An 18986-nucleotide genomic window follows, 5' to 3' on the forward strand; every position below is an offset into this window, starting at 1 on the left:
ATATTTATAGAGAGATTTTTAATGATCGGTGCTTAGCAGAAAGGAGATACTTATGGCAAAAGGTTTACTTTTTGCACACGGTAGATCATTACTGGAAAGATACACTCTATCTGCATATTTACACATCATTTTAAATATGACTCAGAAATGTCATGCCTTTTTTTTAACAAATTATTACATGGTTTGTGAGAACGTCTAATTCAGCACTACAGCTTCTGCTTTCATTCTCCATGCCTGAAAACATAATCTTCCATATGAAACAACAAAAGACTAGGAATTTTTTGTTTTTTTTGAGTGATGGCATTGAAATGGGCAGTAAGAAATAAAGTACCTTTGTCATACATAAAAAGGATAACACAAGTCACCTCCGAGTTCATTCACCCCACAGAGGAATTCTGTCTTCACCCACTTTCCTCTATGTGATCACTAAGCTAATCCACAACTTGCAATACCTTTACAACATACGACAGGGTGTGTTTTATCCCACACATCCATTCAAACATATATCTTTTCTGCTCAGACATAAAACAAGCACATTTCTCCATTCCTATCCTAGCAGTGGAGAAAATGCTCTGCTGTGGTACTTGAAGAGGTGGCGGAGTAAAGTTTGCTGGAATTGGTTATTTTATCAGCACGCTTCAGTGCTAATGTTGTTAAGAAGGAATACCCTTAGGAAACTAGATAAACATCTCCAAAATACATCTTCTTCCACCCCAGAAAGAACTCAAACCCACAATCCCTTTGTGAGTATTTGACTGCCTTAGAATTAGGCCAACGGGGTTGCACAGGAGTGCTGTTAACCAATAGCTACAAACACTTTCTAAAAATACGACACATATTCTACATGTTTGTCGCTCCCATTTAGGTATAAAAGAAGTTCATATCACCTTTAAAGAGTCCCCAGCTGTGGTGATTAAAGTTTGAAATGGCTGCATTTAAGGGAACTAGTTAATCCATCATGCTTCAGTCCCACTGTTCTTACGAGTGAAGGACCTGGTGTGGCAGACTCCTACGATATAATTTGGCCATCTTGTTTGTTCACAATATATGCACTCTTAAGGGAACAACAGGTAGTACTAACAAAGTATTACAATCTGCAGCAAATGTATGCTCTAGGTTTGGAAAATTAGAGTTGGGCAAGGCTAAAACTAAACGTTTGCCTTGGCCCTTAGTTGGCATGGCAAATTTTCAAAATAGAGAGAGGACAAGCATCCCAGGCAGTGTCCCAATATCTCTCTAATGTCCTTGTTGAAACCAAAGGTTGTTAAACAGGACATACAATCTACATCAACTAAAAGCAGACAAGTAAAGCTGCCTTTCACAGGTGTCCCATCAACTTCTCAGTCTAACAACACCCCGGGTGTTTTGAAAAATCTATTTAACTGCCATCATTGAAACACCACCCTGCCCTCCCTAAACTCAGTTTGGTTTCTAAGACTAGGGGCCCAGCGATAGTAGCATAAAATAGGGTGCACTGTCTTCCCATCTGCTGCACTTTTTTCGAGAAATGCTTCTTTATCAACATAGCAGTTTCACATGGTATTTTTAATTATTCAACAGTTTATACATTCAAGTGGTGAAATAAGTACATGTTTTAATGCTAAATGGGAGACTGCCTGCGAGTACTATCCAAAGGAGGACATAAAAAATGTCTAGCCAGAAAGGTGGGTTGAAATCCCATTCTCCAGACTAGGCCCAAGATTAGGATATGTAGGCAAATGTTTTTGAGTTCCAGCACTTGTGTTTTGAAGGTAGATTGATGTTCCATAGCTGCAAAGTCTATGTAAAGCAAGGGCTGAATTGTGTGGTTTGTGCTTTGAAAATGTAAAAGTCAAGAGCTGAATGTACAGAGCTTCACCCCAGATGGGACTTGAACCCACCATCACTGGCTTAGGAGGCCAGTGCTTTATCCATTAGGAAACTGGAGCCATGTTAATGCTGCTCTCCCCTGTCCTCCAAATACAAGATCCACTCCCTATCATGTGGTCTCTACCGCAGTTTACGTCTATGGAATCACTTATACAATACATTCACAACAAGCAATCCATGGATAACTCCCCTCTCTTTAAAGTCCTTACAACTATTCAAATATCTAATATACCCTCACCTGGAAGAACAACACAATGCGGACGCTAAACTCTCCAAACTTCACTTCACATGTCACAACAAAATGCCCACTGCTCGAGCCAGCAGGAAACATCAAGGCAGCTCAAGGAATACAACTGCACTTGCAGTTCTAACAACATCAACCCGAACTAGCATTTCCTTCTTCTGATATATATATTTATAGAGAGATTTTTAATGATCGGTGCTTAGCAGAAAGGAGATACTTATGGCAATAGGTTTACTTTTTGCACACTGTAGATCATTACTGGAAAGATAGACTCTATCTGCATATTTTCACATCATTTTTAATATGACTCAGAAATGTCATGCCTTTTTTTGAACAAATTATTACATGGTTTGTGAGAACGTCTAATTCAGCACTACAGCTTCTGCTTTCATTCTCCACGCCTGAAAACATAATCTTCCATATGAAACAACAAACGAATAGGAATTTTTTGTTTTTTTTGAGTGATGGCATTGAAATGTGCAGTAAGAAATAAAGTACCTTTGTCATACATAAAAAGGATAACACTAGTCACCTCCGAGTTCATTCACCCCACAGAGGAATTCTGTCTTCACCCACTTTCCTCTATGTGATCACTAAGCTACTCCACAACTTGCAAAACCTTTACAACATACGACAGGGTGTGTTTTATCCCACACATCCATTCAAACATATATCTTTTCTGCTCAGACATAAAACAAGCACATTTCTCCATTCCTATCCTAGCAGTAGAGAAAATGCTCTGCTGTGGTACTTGAACAGGTGGCGGAGTAAAGTTTGTTGGAATTGGTTATTTTATCAGCAAGCTTTAGTGCTAATGTTGTTAAGAAGGAAGACCCTTAGAAAACTAGATAAACATCTCCAAAATACATCTTCTTCCACCCCAGAAAGAACTCAAACCCACAATCCCTTTGTGAGTATTTGACTGCCTTAGAATTAGGCCAACGGGGTTGCACAGGAGTGCTGTTAACCAATAGCTACAAACACTTTCTAAAAATACGACACATATTCTACATGTTTGTCGCTCCCACTCAGGTATAAAAGAAGTTCATATCACCTTTAAAGAGTCCCCAGCTGTGGTGATTAAAGTTTGATATGGCTGCATTTAAGGGAACTAGTTAATCCATCATGCTTCAGTCCCACTGTTCTTACGAGTGAAGGACCTGGTGTGGCAGACTCCTACGATATAATTTGGCCATCTTGTTTGTTCACAATATATGCACTCTTAAGGGAACAACAGGTAGTACTAACAAAGTATTACAATCTGCGCCAAATGTATGCTCTAGGTTTGGAAAATTAGAGTTGGGCAAGTCTAAAACTAAACGTCTGCCTTGGCCCTTAGTTGGCATGGCAAATTTTCAAAATAGAGAGAGGACAAGCATCCCAGGCAGTGTCCCAATATCTCTCTAATGTCCTTGTTGAAACCAAAGGTTGTTAAACAGGACATACAATCTACATCAACTAAAAGCAGGCAAGTAAAGCTGCCTTTCACAGGTGTCACATCAACTTCTCAGTCTAACAACACCCCGGGTGTTTTGAAAAATCTATTTAACTGCCATCATTGAAACACCACCCTGCCCTCCCTAAACTCAGTTTGGTTTCTAAGACTAGGGGCCCAGCGATAGTAGCATAAAATAGGGTGCACTGTATTCCCATCTGCTGCACTTTTTTCGAGAAATACTTCTTTATCAACATAGCAGTTTCACATGGTATTTTTAATTATTCAACAGTTTATACATTCAAGTGGTGAAATAAGTACATGTTTTAATGCTAAATGGGAGACTGCCTGCGAGTGCTATCCAAAGGAGGACATAAAAAATGTCTAGCCAGAAAGGTGGGTTGAAATCCCATTCTCCAGACTGGGCCCAAGAGTAGGATATGTAGGCAAATGTTTTTGAGTTCCAGCACTTGTGTTTTGAAGGTAGATTGATGTTCCATAGCTGCAAAGTCTATGTAAAGCAAGGGCTGAATTGTGTGGTTTGTGCTTTGAAAATGTAAAAGTCAAGAGCTGAATGTACAGAGTTTCACCCCAGATGGGACTTGAACCCACAATCACTGGCTTAGGAGGCCAGTGCTTTATCCATTAGGAAACTGGAGCCATGTTAATGCTGCTCTCCCCTGTCCTCCAAATACAAGATCCACTCCCTATCATGTGGTCTCTACCGCAGTTTAAGTCTATGGAATCACTTATACAATACATTCACAACAAGCAATCCATGGATAACTCCCCTCTCTTTAAAGTCCTTACAACTATTCAAATATCTAATATACCCTCACCTGGAAGAACAACACAATGCGGACGCTAAACTCTCCTAACTTCACTTCACATGTCACAACAAAATGCCCCCTGCTCGAGCCAGCAGGAAACATCAAGGCAGCTCAAGGAATACAACTGCACTTGCAGTTCTAACAACATCAACCCGAACTAGCATTTCCTTCTTCTGATATACATATTTATAGAGAGATTTTTAATGATCGGTGCTTAGCAGAAAGGAGATACTTATGGCAAAAGGTTTACTTTTTGCACACTGTAGATCATTACTGGAAAGATACACTCTATCTGCATATTTACACATCATTTTAAATATGACTCAGAAATGTCATGCCTTTTTTTGAACAAATTATTACATGGTTTGTGAGAACGTCTAATTCAGCACTACAGCTTCTGCTTTCATTCTCCATGCCTGAAAACATAATCTTCCATATGAAACAACAAAAGACTAGGAATTTTTTGTTTTTTTTGAGTGATGGCATTGAAATGTGCAGTAAGAAATAAAGTACCTTTGTCATACATAAAAAGGATAACACAAGTCACCTCCAAATTCATTCACCCCACAGAGGAATTCTGTCTTCACCCACTTTCCTCTATGTGATCACTAAGCTACTCCACAACTTGCAATACCTTTACAACATACGACAGGGTGTGTTTTATCCCACACATCCATTCAAACATATATCTTTTCTGCTCAGACATAAAACAAGCACATTTCTCTATTCCTATCCTAGAAGTGGAGAAAATGCTCTGCTGTGGTACTTGAAGAGGTGGCGGAGTAAAGTTTGTTGGAATTGGTTATTTTATCAGCACGCTTCAGTGCTAATGTTGTTAAGAAGGAAGACCCTTAGGAAACTAGATAAACATCTCCAAAATACATCTTCTTCCACCCCAGAAAGAACTCAAACCCACAATCCCTTTGTGAGTATTTGACTGCCTTAGAATTAGGCCAACGGGGTTGCACAGGAGTGCTGTTAACCAATAGCTACAAACACTTTCTAAAAATACGACACATATTCTACATGTTTGTCGCTCCCACTCAGGTATAAAAGAAGTTCATATCACCTTTAAAGAGTCCCCAGCTGTGGTGATTAAAGTTTGAAATGGCTGCATTTAAGGGAACTAGTTAATCCATCATGCTTCAGTCCCACTGTTCTTACGAGTGAAGGACCTGGTGTGGCAGACTCCTACGATATAATTTGGCCATCTTGTTTGTTCACAATATATGCACTCTTAATGGAACAACAGGTAGTACCAACAAAGTATTACAATCTGCGCCAAATGTATGCTCTAGGTTTGGAAAATTAGAGTTGGGCAAGTCTAAAACTAAACGTCTGCCTTGGCCCTTAGTTGGCATGGCAAATTTTCAAAATAGAGAGAGGACAAGCATCCGAGGCAGTGTCCCAATATCTCTCTAATGTCCTTGTTGAAACCAAAGGTTGTTAAACAGGACATACAATCTACATCAACTAAAAGCAGGCAAGTAAAGCTGCCTTTCACAGGTGTCCCATCAACTTCTCAGTCTAACAACACCCCGGGTGTTTTGAAAAATCTATTTAACTGCCATCATTGAAACACCACCCTGCCCTCCCTAAACTCAGTTTGGTTTCTAAGACTAGCAGCCCAGCGATAGTAGCATAAAATAGGGTGCACTGTCTTCCCATCTGCTGCACTTTTTTCGAGAAATACTTCTTTATCAACATAGCAGTTTCACATGGTATTTTTAATTATTCAACAGTTTATACATTCAAGTGGTGAAATAAGTACATGTTTTAATGCTAAATGGGAGACTGCCTGCGAGTGCTATCCAAAGGAGGACATAAAAAATGTCTAGCCAGAAAGGTGGGTTGAAATCCCATTCTCCAGACTGGGCCCAAGAGTAGGATATGTAGGCAAATGTTTTTGAGTTCCAGCACTTGTGTTTTGAAGGTAGATTGATGTTCCATAGCTGCAAAGTCTATGTAAAGCAAGGGCTGAAATGTGTGGTTTGTGCTTTGAAAATGTAAAAGTCAAGAGCTGAACGTACAGAGTTTCACCCCAGATGGGACTTGAACCCACAATCCCTGGCTTAGGAGGCCAGTGCCTTATTCATTAGGCCACTGGGGCCACGTTGATACTGCTCTCCCCTGTCCTCCAAATACAAGATCCACTCCCTATCATGTGGTCTCTACCGCAGTTTAAGTCTATGGAATCACTTATACAATACATACACAACAAGCAATCCATGGATAACTCCCCTCTCTTTAAAGTCCTTACAACTATTCAAATATCTAATATACCCTCACCTGGAAGAACAACACAATGCGGACGCTAAACTCTCCTAACTTCACTTCACGTCACAACAAAATGCCCACTGCTCGAGCCAGCAGGAAACATCAAGGCAGCTCAAGGAATACAACTGCACTTGCAGTTCTAACAACATCAACTCGAACTAACATTTCCTTCTTCTGATATACATATTTATAGAGAGATTTTTAATGATCGGTGCTTAGCAGAAAGGAGATACTTATGGCAAAAGGTTTACTTTTTGCACACTGTAGATCATTACTGGAAAGATAGACTCTATCTGCATATTTACACATCATTTTAAATATGACTCAGAAATGTCATGCCTTTTTTTGAACAAATTATTACATGGTTTGTGAGAACGTCTAATTCAGCACTACATCTTCTGCTTTCATTCTCCATGCCTGAAAACATAATCTTCCATATGAAACAACAAAAGACTAGGAATTTTTTGTTTTTTTTGAGTGATGGCATTGAAATGTGCAGTAAGAAATAAAGTACCTTTGTCATACATAAAAAGGATAACGCAAGTCACCTCCGAGTTCATTCACCCCACAGAGGAATTCTGTCTTCACCCACTTTCCTCTATGTGATCACTAAGCTACTCCACAATTTGCAATACCTTTACAACATACGACAGGGTGTGTTTTATCCCACACATCCATTCAAACATATATCTTTTCTGCTCAGACATAAAACAAGCACATTTCTCCATTCCTATCCTAGCAGTGGAGAAAATGCTCTACTGTGGTACTTGAACAGGTGGCAGAGTAAAGTTTGTTGGAATTGGTTATTTTATCAGCACGCTTCAGTGCTAATGTTGTTAAGAAGGAAGACCCTTAGGAAACTAGATAAACATCTCCAAAATACATCTTCTTCCAACCCAGAAAGAACTCAAACCCACAATCCCTTTGATAGTATTTGACTGCCTTACCCATTAGGCCAACGGGGTTGCACAGGAGTGCTGTTAACCAATAGCAACAAACACTTTCTAAAAATACGACACATATTCTACATGTTTGTCGCTCCCACTCAGGTATAAAAGAAGTTCATATCACCTTTAAAGAGTCCCCAGCTGTGGTGATTAAAGTTTGAAATGGCTTCATTTAAGGGAACTAGTTAATCCATCATGCTTCAGTCCCACTGTTCTTACGAGTGAAGGACCTGGTGTGGCAGTCTCCTACGATATAATTTGGCCATCTTGTTTGTTCACAATATATGCACTCTTAAGGGAACAAAAGGTAGTACTAACAAAGTATTACAATCTGCGCCAAATGTATGCTCTAGGTTTGGAAAATTAGAGTTGGGCAAGTCTAAAACTAAACGTATGCCTTGGCCCTTAGTTGGCATGGCAAATTTTCAAAATAGAGAGAGGACAAGCATCCCAGGCAGTGTCCCAATATCTCTCTAATGTCCTTGTTGAAACCAAAGGTTGTTAAACAGGACATACAATCTACATCAACTAAAAGCAGGCAAGTAAAGCTGCCTTTCACAGGTGTCCCATCAACTTCTCAGGCTAACAACACCCCGGGCGTTTTGAAAAATCTATTTAACTGCCATCATTGAAACACCACCCTGCCCTCCCTAAACTCAGTTTGGTTTCTAAGACTAGGGGCCCAGCGATAGTAGCATAAAATAGGGTGCACTGTCTTCCCATCTGCTGCACTTTTTTCGAGAAATACTTCTTTATCAACATAGCAGTTTCACATGGTATTTTTAATTATTCAACAGTTTATACATTCAAGTGGTGAAATAAGTACATGTTTTAATGCTAAATGGGAGACTGCCTGCGAGTGCTATCCAAAGGAGGACATAAAAAATGTCTAGCCAGAAAGGTGGGTTGAAATCCCATTCTCCAGACTGGGCCCAAGAGTAGGATATGTAGGCAAATGTTTTTGAGTTCCAGCACTTGTGTTTTGAAGGTAGATTGATGTTCCATAGCTGCAAAGTCTATGTAAAGCAAGGGCTGAATTGTGTGGTTTGTGCTTTGAAAATGTAAAAGTCAAGAGCTGATTGTACAGAGTTTCACCCCAGATGGGACTTGAACCCACAATCACTGGCTTAGGAGGCCAGTGCTTTATCCATTAGGCCACTGGAGCCATGTTAATGCTGCTCTCCCCTGTCCTCCAAATACAAGATCCACTCCCTATCATGTGGTCTCTACCGCAGTTTCAGTCTATAGAATCACTTATACAATACATTCACAACAAGCAATCCATGGATAACTCCCCTCTCTTTAAAGTCCTTACAACTATTCAAATATCTAATATACCCTCACCTGGAAGAACAACACAATGCGGACGCTAAACTCTCCTAACTTCACTTCACATGTCACAACAAAATGCCCACTGCTCGAGCCAGCAGGAAACATCAAGGCAGCTCAAGGAATACAACTGCACTTGCAGTTCTAACAACATCAACCCGAACTAGCATTTCCTTCTTCTGATATACATATTTATAGAGAGATTTTTAATGATCGGTGCTTAGCAGAAAGGAGATACTTATGGCAAAAGGTTTACTTTTTGCACACTGTAGATCATTACTGGAAAGATAGACTCTATCTGCATATTTTCACATCATTTTAAATATGACTCAGAAATGTCATGCCTTTTTTTGAACAAATTATTACATGGTTTGTGAGAACGTCTAATTCAGCACTACAGCTTCTGCTTTCATTCTCCATGCCTGAAAACATAATCTTCCATATGAAACAACAAAAGACTAGGAATTTTTTGTTTTTTTTGAGTGATGGCATTGAAATGTGCAGTAAGAAATAAAGTACCTTTGTCATACATAAAAAGGATAACGCAAGTCACCTCCGAGTTCATTCACCCCACAGAGGAATTCTGTTTTCACCCACTTTCCTCTATGTGATCACTAAGCTACTCCACAACTTGCAATACCTTTACAACATACGACAGGGTGTGTTTTATCCCACACATCCATTCAAACATATATCTTTTCTGCTCAGACATAAAACAAGCACATTTCTCCATTCCTATCCTAGCAGTGGAGAAAATGCTCTGCTGTGGTAATTGAACAGGTGGCGGAGTAAAGTTTGTTGGAATTGGTTATTTTATCAGCACGCTTCAGTGCTAATGTTGTTAAGAAGGAAGACCCTTAGGAAACTAGATAAACATCTCCAAAATACATCTTCTTCCACCCCAGAAAGAACTCAAACCCACAATCCCTTTGTGAGTATTTGACTGCCTTAGAATTAGGCCAACGGGGTTGCACAGGAGTGCTGTTAACCAATAGCTACAAACACTTTCTAAAAATACGACACATATTCTACATGTTTGTCGCTCCCACTCAGGTATAAAAGAAGTTCATATCACCTTTAAAGAGTCCCCAGCTGTGGTGATTAAAGTTTGAAATGGCTGCATTTAAGGGAACTAGTTAATCCATCATGCTTCAGTCCCACTGTTCTTACGAGTGAAGGACCTGGTGTGGCAGACTCCTACGATATAATTTGGCCATCTTGTTTGTTCACAATATATGCACTCTTAAGGGAACAACAGGTAGTACTAACAAAGTATTACAATCTGCGCCAAATGTATGCTCTAGGTTTGGAAAATTAGAATTGGGCAAGGCTAAAACTAAACGTCTGCCTTGGCCCTTAGTTGGCATGGCAAATTTTCAAAATAGAGAGAGGACAAGCATCCCAGGCAGTGTCCCAATATCTCTCTAATGTCCTTGTTGAAACCAAAGGTTGTTAAACAGGACATACAATCTACATCAACTAAAAGCAGACAGGTAAAGCTGCCTTTCACAGGTGTCCCATCAACTTCTCAGTCTAACAACACCCCGGGTGTTTTGAAAAATCTATTTAACTGCCATCATTGAAACACCACCCTGCCCTCCCTAAACTCAGTTTGGTTTCTAAGACTAGGCGCCCAGCGATAGTAGCATAAAATAGGGTGCACTGTCTTCCCATCTGCTGCACTTTTTTCGAGAAATACTTCTTTATCAACATAGCAGTTTCACATGGTATTTTTAATTATTCAACAGTTTATACATTCAAGTGGTCAAATAAGTACGTTTAATGCTAAATGGGAGAGCTATCCAAAGGAGGACATAAAAAAGGTCTAGCCAGAAAGGTGGGTTGAAATCCCATTCTCCAGACTGGGCCCAAGAGTAGGATATGTAGGCAAATGTTTTTGAGTTCCAGCACTTGTGTTTTGAAGGTTGATTGATGTTCCATAGCTGCAAAGTCTATGTAAAGCAAGGGCTGAATTGTGTGGTTTGTGCTTTGAAAATGTAAAAGTCAAGAGCTGAATATACAGAGTTTCACCCCAGATGGGACTTGAACCCACAATCCCTGGCTTAGGAGGCCAGTGCCTTATCCATTAGGCCACTGGGGCCACCTGGATACTGTTCTCCCCTGTCCTCCAAATACAAGATCCACTCACTATCATGTGGTCTCTACCACAGTTTAAGTCTATAGAATCACTTATACAATACATTCACAACAAGCAATCCATGGATAACTCCCCTCTCTTTAAAGTCCTTACAACTATTCAAATATCTAATATACCCTCACCTGGAAGAACAACACAATGCGGACGCTAAACTCTCCTAACTTCACTTCACATGTCACAACAAAATGCCCACTGCTCGAGCCAGCAGGAAACATCAAGGCAGCTCAAGGAATACAACTGCACTTGCAGTTCTAACAACATCAACCCGAACTAGCATTTCCTTCTTCTGATATACATATTTATAGAGAGATTTTTAATGATCGGTGCTTAGCAGAAAGGAGATACTTATGGCAAAAGGTTTACTTTTTGCACACTGTAGATCATTACTGGAAAGATAGACTCTATCTGCATATTTACACATCATTTTTAATATGACTCAGAAATGTCATGCCGTTTTTTGAACAAATTATTACATGGTTTGTGAGAACGTCTAATTCAGCACTACAGCTTCTGCTTTCATTCTCCATGCCTGAAAACATAATCTTCCATATGAAACAACAAAAGACTAGGAATTTTTTGTTTTTTTTGAGTGATGGCATTGAAATGTGCAGTAAGAAATAAAGTACCTTTGTCATACATAAAAAGGATAACGCAAGTCACCTCCGAGTTCATTCACCCCACAGAGGAATTCTGTCTTCACCCACTTTCCTCTATGTGATCACTAAGCTACTCCACAACCTGCAATACCTTTACAACATATGCCAGGGTGTGTTTTATCCCACACATCCTTTCAAACATATATCTTTTCTGCTCAGACATAAAACAAGCACATTTCTCCATTCCTATCCTAGCAGTGGAGAAAATGCACTGCTGTGGTACTTGAACAGGTGGCGGAGTAAAGTTTGTTGGAATTGGTTATTTTATCAGCACGCTTCCGTGCTAATGTTGTTAATAAGGAAGACCCTTAGGAAACTATATAAACATCTCCAAAATACATCTTATTCCACCCCAGAAAGAACTCAAACCCACAATCCCTTTGTGAGTATTTGACTGCCTTAGAATTAGGCCAACGGGTTGCACAGGAGTGCTGTTAACCAATAGCTACAAACACTTTCTAAAAATACGACACATATTCTACATGTTTGTCGCTCCCACTCAGGTATAAAAGAAGTTCATATCACCTTTAAAGAGTCCCCAGCTGTGGTGATTAAAGTTTGAAATGGCTGCATTTAAGGGAACTAGTTAATCCATCATGCTTCAGTCCCACTGTTCTTACGAGTGAAGGACCTGGTGTGGCAGACTCCTACGATATAATTTGGCCATCTTGTTTGTTCACAATATATGCACTCTTAAGGGAACAACAGGTAGTACTAACAAAGTATTACAATCTGCGCCAAATGTATGCTCTAGGTTTGGAAAATTAGAGTTGGGCAAGGCTAAAACTAAACGTCTGCCTTGGCCCTTAGTTGGCATGGCAAATTTTCAAAATAGAGAGAGAACAAGCATCCCAGGCAGTGTCCCAATATCTCTCTAATGTCCTTGTTGAAACCAAAGGTTGTTAAACAGGACATACAATCTACATCAACTAAAAGCAGACAAGTAAAGCTGCCTTTCACAGGTGTCCCATCAACTTCTCAGTCTAACAACACCCCGGGTGTTTTGAAAAATCTATTTAACTGCCATCATTGAAACACCACCATGCCCTCCCTAAACTCAGTTTGGTTTCTAAGACTAGGGGCCTGCGATAGTAGCATAAAATAGGGTGCACTGTCTTCCCATCTGCTGCACTTTTTTCGAGAAATACTTCTTCATCAACATAGCAGTTTCACATGGTATTTTTAATTATTCAACAGTTTATACATTCAAGTGGTGAAATAAGTACATGTTTTAATGCTAAATGGGAGACTGCCTGCGAGTGCTATCCAAAGGAGGACATAAAAAATGTCTAGCCAGAAAGGAGGGTTGAAATCCCATACTCCAGACTGGGCCCAAGAGTAGAATATGTAGGGAAATGTTTTTGAGTTCCAGCACTTGTGTTTTGAAGGTAGATTGATGTTCCATAGCTGCAAAGTCTATGTAAAGCAAGGGCTGAATTGTGTGGTTTGTGCTTTGAAAATGTAAAAGTCAAGAGCTGAATGTACAGAGTTTCACCCCAGATGGGACTTTATCCCACAATCCCTGGCTTAGGAGGCCAGTGCCTTATCCATTAGGCCACTGGAGCAACGTTGATATGGCTCTCCCCTGTCCTCCAAATACAAGATCCACTCCCTATCATGTGGTCTCAACCGCAGTTTAAGTCTATGGAATCACTTATACAACACATTCACAACAAGCAATCCATGGATAACTCCCCTCTCTTTAAAGTCCTTACAACTATTCAAATATCTAATATACCCTCACCTGGAAGAACAACACAATGCGGACGCTATTCTCTCCTAACTTCACTTCACATGTCACAACAAAATGCCCACTGCTCGAGCCAGCAGGAAACATCAAGGCAGCTATAGGAATACAACTGCACTTGCAGTTCTAACAACATCAACCCGAACTAGCATTTCCTTCTTCTGATATACATATTTATAGAGAGATTTTTAATGATCGGTGCTTAGCAGAAAGGAGATACTTATGGCAAAAGGTTTACTTTTTGCACACTGTAGATCATTACTGGAAAGATAGACTCTATCTGCATATTTACACATCATTTTTAATATGACTCAGAAATGTCATGCCTTTTTTTGAACAAATTATTACATGGTTTGAGAGAACGTCTAATTCAGCACTACAGCTTCTGCTTTCATTCTCCATGCCTGAAAACATAATCTTCCATATGAAACAACAAAAGACTAGGATTTTTTTTTTTTTTTTTAGTGATGGCATTGAAATGTGCAGTAAGAAATAAAGTACCTTTGTCATACATAAAAAGGATAACGCAAGTCACCTCCGAGTTCATTCACCCCACAGAGGAATTCTGTCTTCACCCACTTTCCTCTATGTGATGACTAAGCTACTCCACAACTTGCAATACCTTTACAACATACGACAGGGTGTGTTTTATCCCACACATCCATTCAAACATATATCTTTTATGCTCAGACATAAAACAAGCACATTTCTCCATTCCTATCCTAGCAGTGGAGAAAATGCTCTGCTGTGGTACTTGAACAGGTGGCGGAGTAAAGTTTGTTGGAATTGGTTATTTTATCAGCACGCTTCAGTGCTAATGTTGTTAAGAAGGAAGACCCTTAGGAAACTAGATAAACATCTCCAAAATACATCTTCTTCCACCCCGAAAGAACTCAAACCCACAATCCCTTTGAGAGTATTTGACTGCCTTACCCATTAGGCCAATGGGGTTGCACAGGAGTGCTGTTAACCAATAGCTACAAACACTTTCTAAAAATACGACACATATTCTATATGTTTGTCGCTCACACTCAGGTATAAAAGAAGTTCATATCACCTTTAAAGAGTCCCCAGCTGTGGTGATTAAAGTTTGAAATGGCTGCATTTAAGGGAACTAGTTAATCCATCATGCTTCAGTCCCACTGTTCTTACGAGTGAAGGACCTGGTGTGGCAGACTCCTACGGTATAATTTGGCCATCTTGTTTGTTCACAATATATGCACTCTTAAGGGAACAAGAGGTAGTACTAACAAAGTATTACAATCTGCGCCAAATGTATGCTCTAGGTTTGGAAAATTAGAATTGGGCAAGGCTAAAACTAAACGTCTGCCTTGGCCCTTAGTTGGCATGGCAAATTTTCAAAATAGAGAGAGGACAAGCATCCCAGGCAGTGTCCCAATATCTCTCTAATGTCCTTGTTGAAACCAAAGGTTGTTAAACAGGACATACAATCTACATCAACTAAAAGCAGACAAGTAAATCTGCCTTTCACAGGTGTCCCATCAACCTCTCAGTCTAACAACACCCCGGGAGTTTTGAAAAATCTATTTACCTGCCATCATTGAAACACCACCCTGCCCTCCCTAAACTCAGTTTGGTTTCTAAGACTAGGGGCCCAGCGATAGTAGCATAAAATAGGGTGCACTGTCTTCCCATCTGCTGCACTTTTTTCGAGAAATACTTCTTTATCAACATAGCAGTTTCACATGGTATTTTTAATTATTCAACAGTTTATACATTCAAGTGGTGAAATAAGTGCATGTTTTAATGCTAAATGGGAGACTGCCTGCGAGTGCTATCCAAAGGAGGACATAAAAAATGTCTAGCCAGAAAGGTGGGTTGAAATCCCATTCTCCAGACTGGGCCCAAGAGTAGGATATGTAGGCAAATGTTTTTGAGTTCCAGCACTTGTGTTTTGAAGGTAGATTGATGTTCCATAGCTGCAAAGTCTATGTAAAGCAAGGGCTGAATTGTGTGGTTTGTGCTTTGAAAATGTAAAAGTCAAGAGCTGAATGTACAGAGTTTCACCCCAGATGGGACTTGAACCCACAATCCCTGGCTTAGGAGGCCAGTGCCTTATCCATTAGGCCACTGGGGCCACGTTGATATTGCTCTCCCCTGTCCTCCAAATACAAGATCCACTCCCTATCATGTGGTCTCTACCGCAGTTTAAGTCTATGGAATCACTTATACAATACATTCACAACAAGCAATTCATGGATAACTCCCCTCTCTTTAAAGTCCTTACAACTATTCAAATATCTAATATACCCTCACCTGGAAGAACAATAGAATGCGGACGCTACACTCTCCTAACTTCACTTCACATGTCACAACAAAATGCCCACTGCTCGAGCCAGCAGGAAACATCAAGGCAGCTCAAGGAATACAACTGCACTTGCAGTTCTAACAACATCAACCCGAACTAGCATTTCCTTCTTCTGATATACATATTTATAGAGAGATTTTTAATGATCGGTGCTTAGCAGAAAGGAGATACTTATGGCAAAAGGTTTACTTTTTGCACACTGTAGATCATTACTGGAAAGATAGACTCTATCTGCATATTTACACATCATTTTTAATATGACTCAGAAATGTCATGCCGTTTTTTGAACAAATTATTACATGGTTTGTGAGAACGTCTAATTCAGCACTACAGCTTCTGCTTTCATTCTCCATGCCTGAAAACATAATCTTCCATATGAAACAACAAAAGACTAGGAATTTTTTTTTTTTTTTTAGTGATGGCATTGAAATGTGCAGTAAGAAAGTAAAGTACCTTTGTCATACATAAAAAGGATAACGCAAGTCACCTCCGAGTTCATTCACCCCACAGAGGAATTCTGTCTTCACCCACTGTCCTCTATGTGATCACTAAGCTACTCCACAACTTGCAATACCTTTACAACATATGACAAGGTGTGTTTTATCCCACACATCCATTCAAACATATATCTTTTCTGCTCAGACATAAAACAAGCACATTTCTCCATTCCTATCCTAGCAGTGGAGAAAATGCTCTACTGTGGTACTTGAACAAGTGGCGGAGTAAAGTTTGTTGGAATTGGTTATTTTATCAGCACGCTTCAGTGCTAATGTTGTTAAGAAGGAAGACCCTTAGGAAACTAGATAAACATCTCCAAAATACATCTTCTTCCAACCCAGAAAGAACTCAAACCCACAATCCCTTTGTGAGTATTTGACTGCCTTACCCATTAGGCCAACGGGGTTGCACAGGAGTGCTGTTAACCAATAGGTACAAACACTTTCTAAAAATACGACACATATTCTACATGTTTGTCGCTCCCACTCAGGTATAAAAGAAGTTCATATCACCTTTAAAGAGTCCCCAGCTGTGGTGATTAAAGTTTGAAATGGCTGCATTTAAGGGAACAAGTTAATCCATCATGCTTCAGTCCCACTGTTCTTACGAGTGAAGGACCTGGTGTGGCAGACTCCTACGATATAATTTGTCCATCTTGTTTGTTCACAATATATGCACTCTTAAGGGAACAACAGGTAGTACTAACAAAGTATTACAATCTGCGCCAAATGTATGCTCTAGGTTTGGAAAATTAGAGTTGGGCAAGTCTAAAACTAAACGTCTGCCTTGGCCCTTAGTTGGCATGGCACATTTTCAAAATAGAGAGAGGACAAGCATCCCAGGCAGTGTCCCAATATCTCTCTAATGTCCTTGTTGAAACCAAAGGTTGTAAAACAGGACATACAATCTACATCAACTAAAAGCAGGCAAGTAAAGCTGCCTTTCCCAGGTGTCCCATCAACTTCTCAGTCTAACAACACCCCGGGTGTTTTGAAAAATCTATTTAACTGCCATCATTGAAACACCACCCTGCCCTCCCTAAACTCAGTTTGGTTTCTAAGACTAGGGGCCCAGCGATAAAAGCATAAAATAGGGTGCACTGTCTTCCCATCTGCTGCATTTTTTTCGAGAAATACTTCTTTATCAACATAGCAGTTTCACATGGTATTTTTAATTATTCAACAGTTTATACATTCAAGTGGTGAAATAAGTGCATGTTTTAATGCTAAATGGGAGACTGCCTGTGAGTGCTATCCAAAGGAGGACATAAAAAATGTCTAGCCAGAAAGGTGGGTTGAAATCCCATTCTCCAGACTGGGCCCAAGAGTAGGATATGTAGGCAAATGTTTTTGAGTTCCAGCACTTGTGTTTTGAAGGTAGATTGATGTTCCATAGCTGCAAAGTCTATGTAAAGCAAGGGCTGAATTGTGTGGTTTGTGCTTTGAAAATGTAAAAGTCAAGAGCTTAATGGACAGAGTTTCACCCCACATGGGACTTGAACCCACAATCCCTGGCTTAGGATGACGGTGCCTTATCCATTAGGCCACTGGGGCCACGTTGATACTGCTCTCCCCTGTCCTCCAAATGCAAGATCCACTCCCTATCATGTGGTCTCTACCGCAGTTTAAGTCTATGGAATCACTTATACAATACATTCACAACAAGCAATCCATGGATAACGTCCCTCTCTTTAAAGTCCTTACAACTATTCAAATATCTAATATACCCTCACCTGGAAGAACAACACAATGCGGACGCTAAACTCTCCTAACTTCACTTCACATGTCACAACAAAATGCCCATGCTCGAGCCAGCAGGAAACATCAAGGCAGCTCAAGGAATACAACTGCACTTTTAGTTCTAACAACATCAACCCGAACTAGCATTTCCTTCTTCTGATATACATATTTATAGAGAGATTTTTAATGATCGGTGCTTAGCAGAAAGGAGACACTTATGGCAAAAGGTTTACTTTTTGCACACTGTAGATCATTACTGGAAAGATAGACTCTATCTGCATATTTACACATCATTTTTAATATGACTCAGAAATGTCATGCCGTTTTTTGAACAAATTATTACATGGTTTGTGAGAACGTCTAATTCAGCACTACAGCTTCTGCTTTCATTCTCCATGCCTGAAAACATAATCTTCCATGTGAAACAACAAAAGACTAGGAATTTTTTGTTTTTTTTTAGTGATGGCATTGAAATGTGCAGTAAGAAATAAAGTACCTTTGTCATACATAAAAAGGATAACGCAAGTCACCTCCGAGTTCATTCACCCCACAGAGGAATTCTGTCTTCACCCACTTTCCTCTATGTGATCACTAAGCTACTCCACAACTTGCAATACCTTTACAACATATGACAGGGTGTGTTTTATCCCACACATCCATTCAAACATATATCTTTTCTGCTCAGACATAAAACAAGCACATTTCTCCATTCCTATCCTAACAGTGGAGAAAATGCTCTGCTGTGCTACTTGAACAGGTGGCGGAGTAAAGTTTGTTGGAATTGGTTATTTTATCAGCACGCTTCCGTGCTAATGTTGTTAATAAGGAAGACCCTTAGGAAACTATATAAACATCTCCAAAATACATCTTCTTCCACCCCAGAAAGAACTCAAACCCACAATCCCTTTGTGAGTATTTGACTGCCTTA

The 18986-nt window shown here is 39.8% G+C and overlaps 4 non-coding genes across 4 annotated transcripts; all 4 read right to left on the bottom strand.

The window, feature by feature from the left end:
• Positions 1 to 6415: 6415 nt before the first annotated feature.
• Positions 6416 to 6488, bottom strand: TRNAR-CCU (transfer RNA arginine (anticodon CCU)). The gene has a single exon. It is a non-coding gene; the product is annotated as a tRNA-Arg (tRNA).
• Positions 6489 to 8694: 2206 nt separating this feature from the next.
• Positions 8695 to 8767, bottom strand: TRNAR-CCU (transfer RNA arginine (anticodon CCU)). The gene has a single exon. It is a non-coding gene; the product is annotated as a tRNA-Arg (tRNA).
• A 2192-nt stretch (positions 8768 to 10959) lies between these two features.
• Positions 10960 to 11032, bottom strand: TRNAR-CCU (transfer RNA arginine (anticodon CCU)). Its single transcript has one exon. It is a non-coding gene; the product is annotated as a tRNA-Arg (tRNA).
• A 4485-nt stretch (positions 11033 to 15517) lies between these two features.
• Positions 15518 to 15590, bottom strand: TRNAR-CCU (transfer RNA arginine (anticodon CCU)). The gene has a single exon. It is a non-coding gene; the product is annotated as a tRNA-Arg (tRNA).
• Between the last annotated feature and the right edge of the window lie 3396 nt (positions 15591 to 18986).

The sequence above is a fragment of the Pleurodeles waltl genome, chromosome 7 (genome assembly GCF_031143425.1).
Source record: "Pleurodeles waltl isolate 20211129_DDA chromosome 7, aPleWal1.hap1.20221129, whole genome shotgun sequence".
Lineage (NCBI taxonomy): Eukaryota > Metazoa > Chordata > Amphibia > Caudata > Salamandridae > Pleurodeles > Pleurodeles waltl.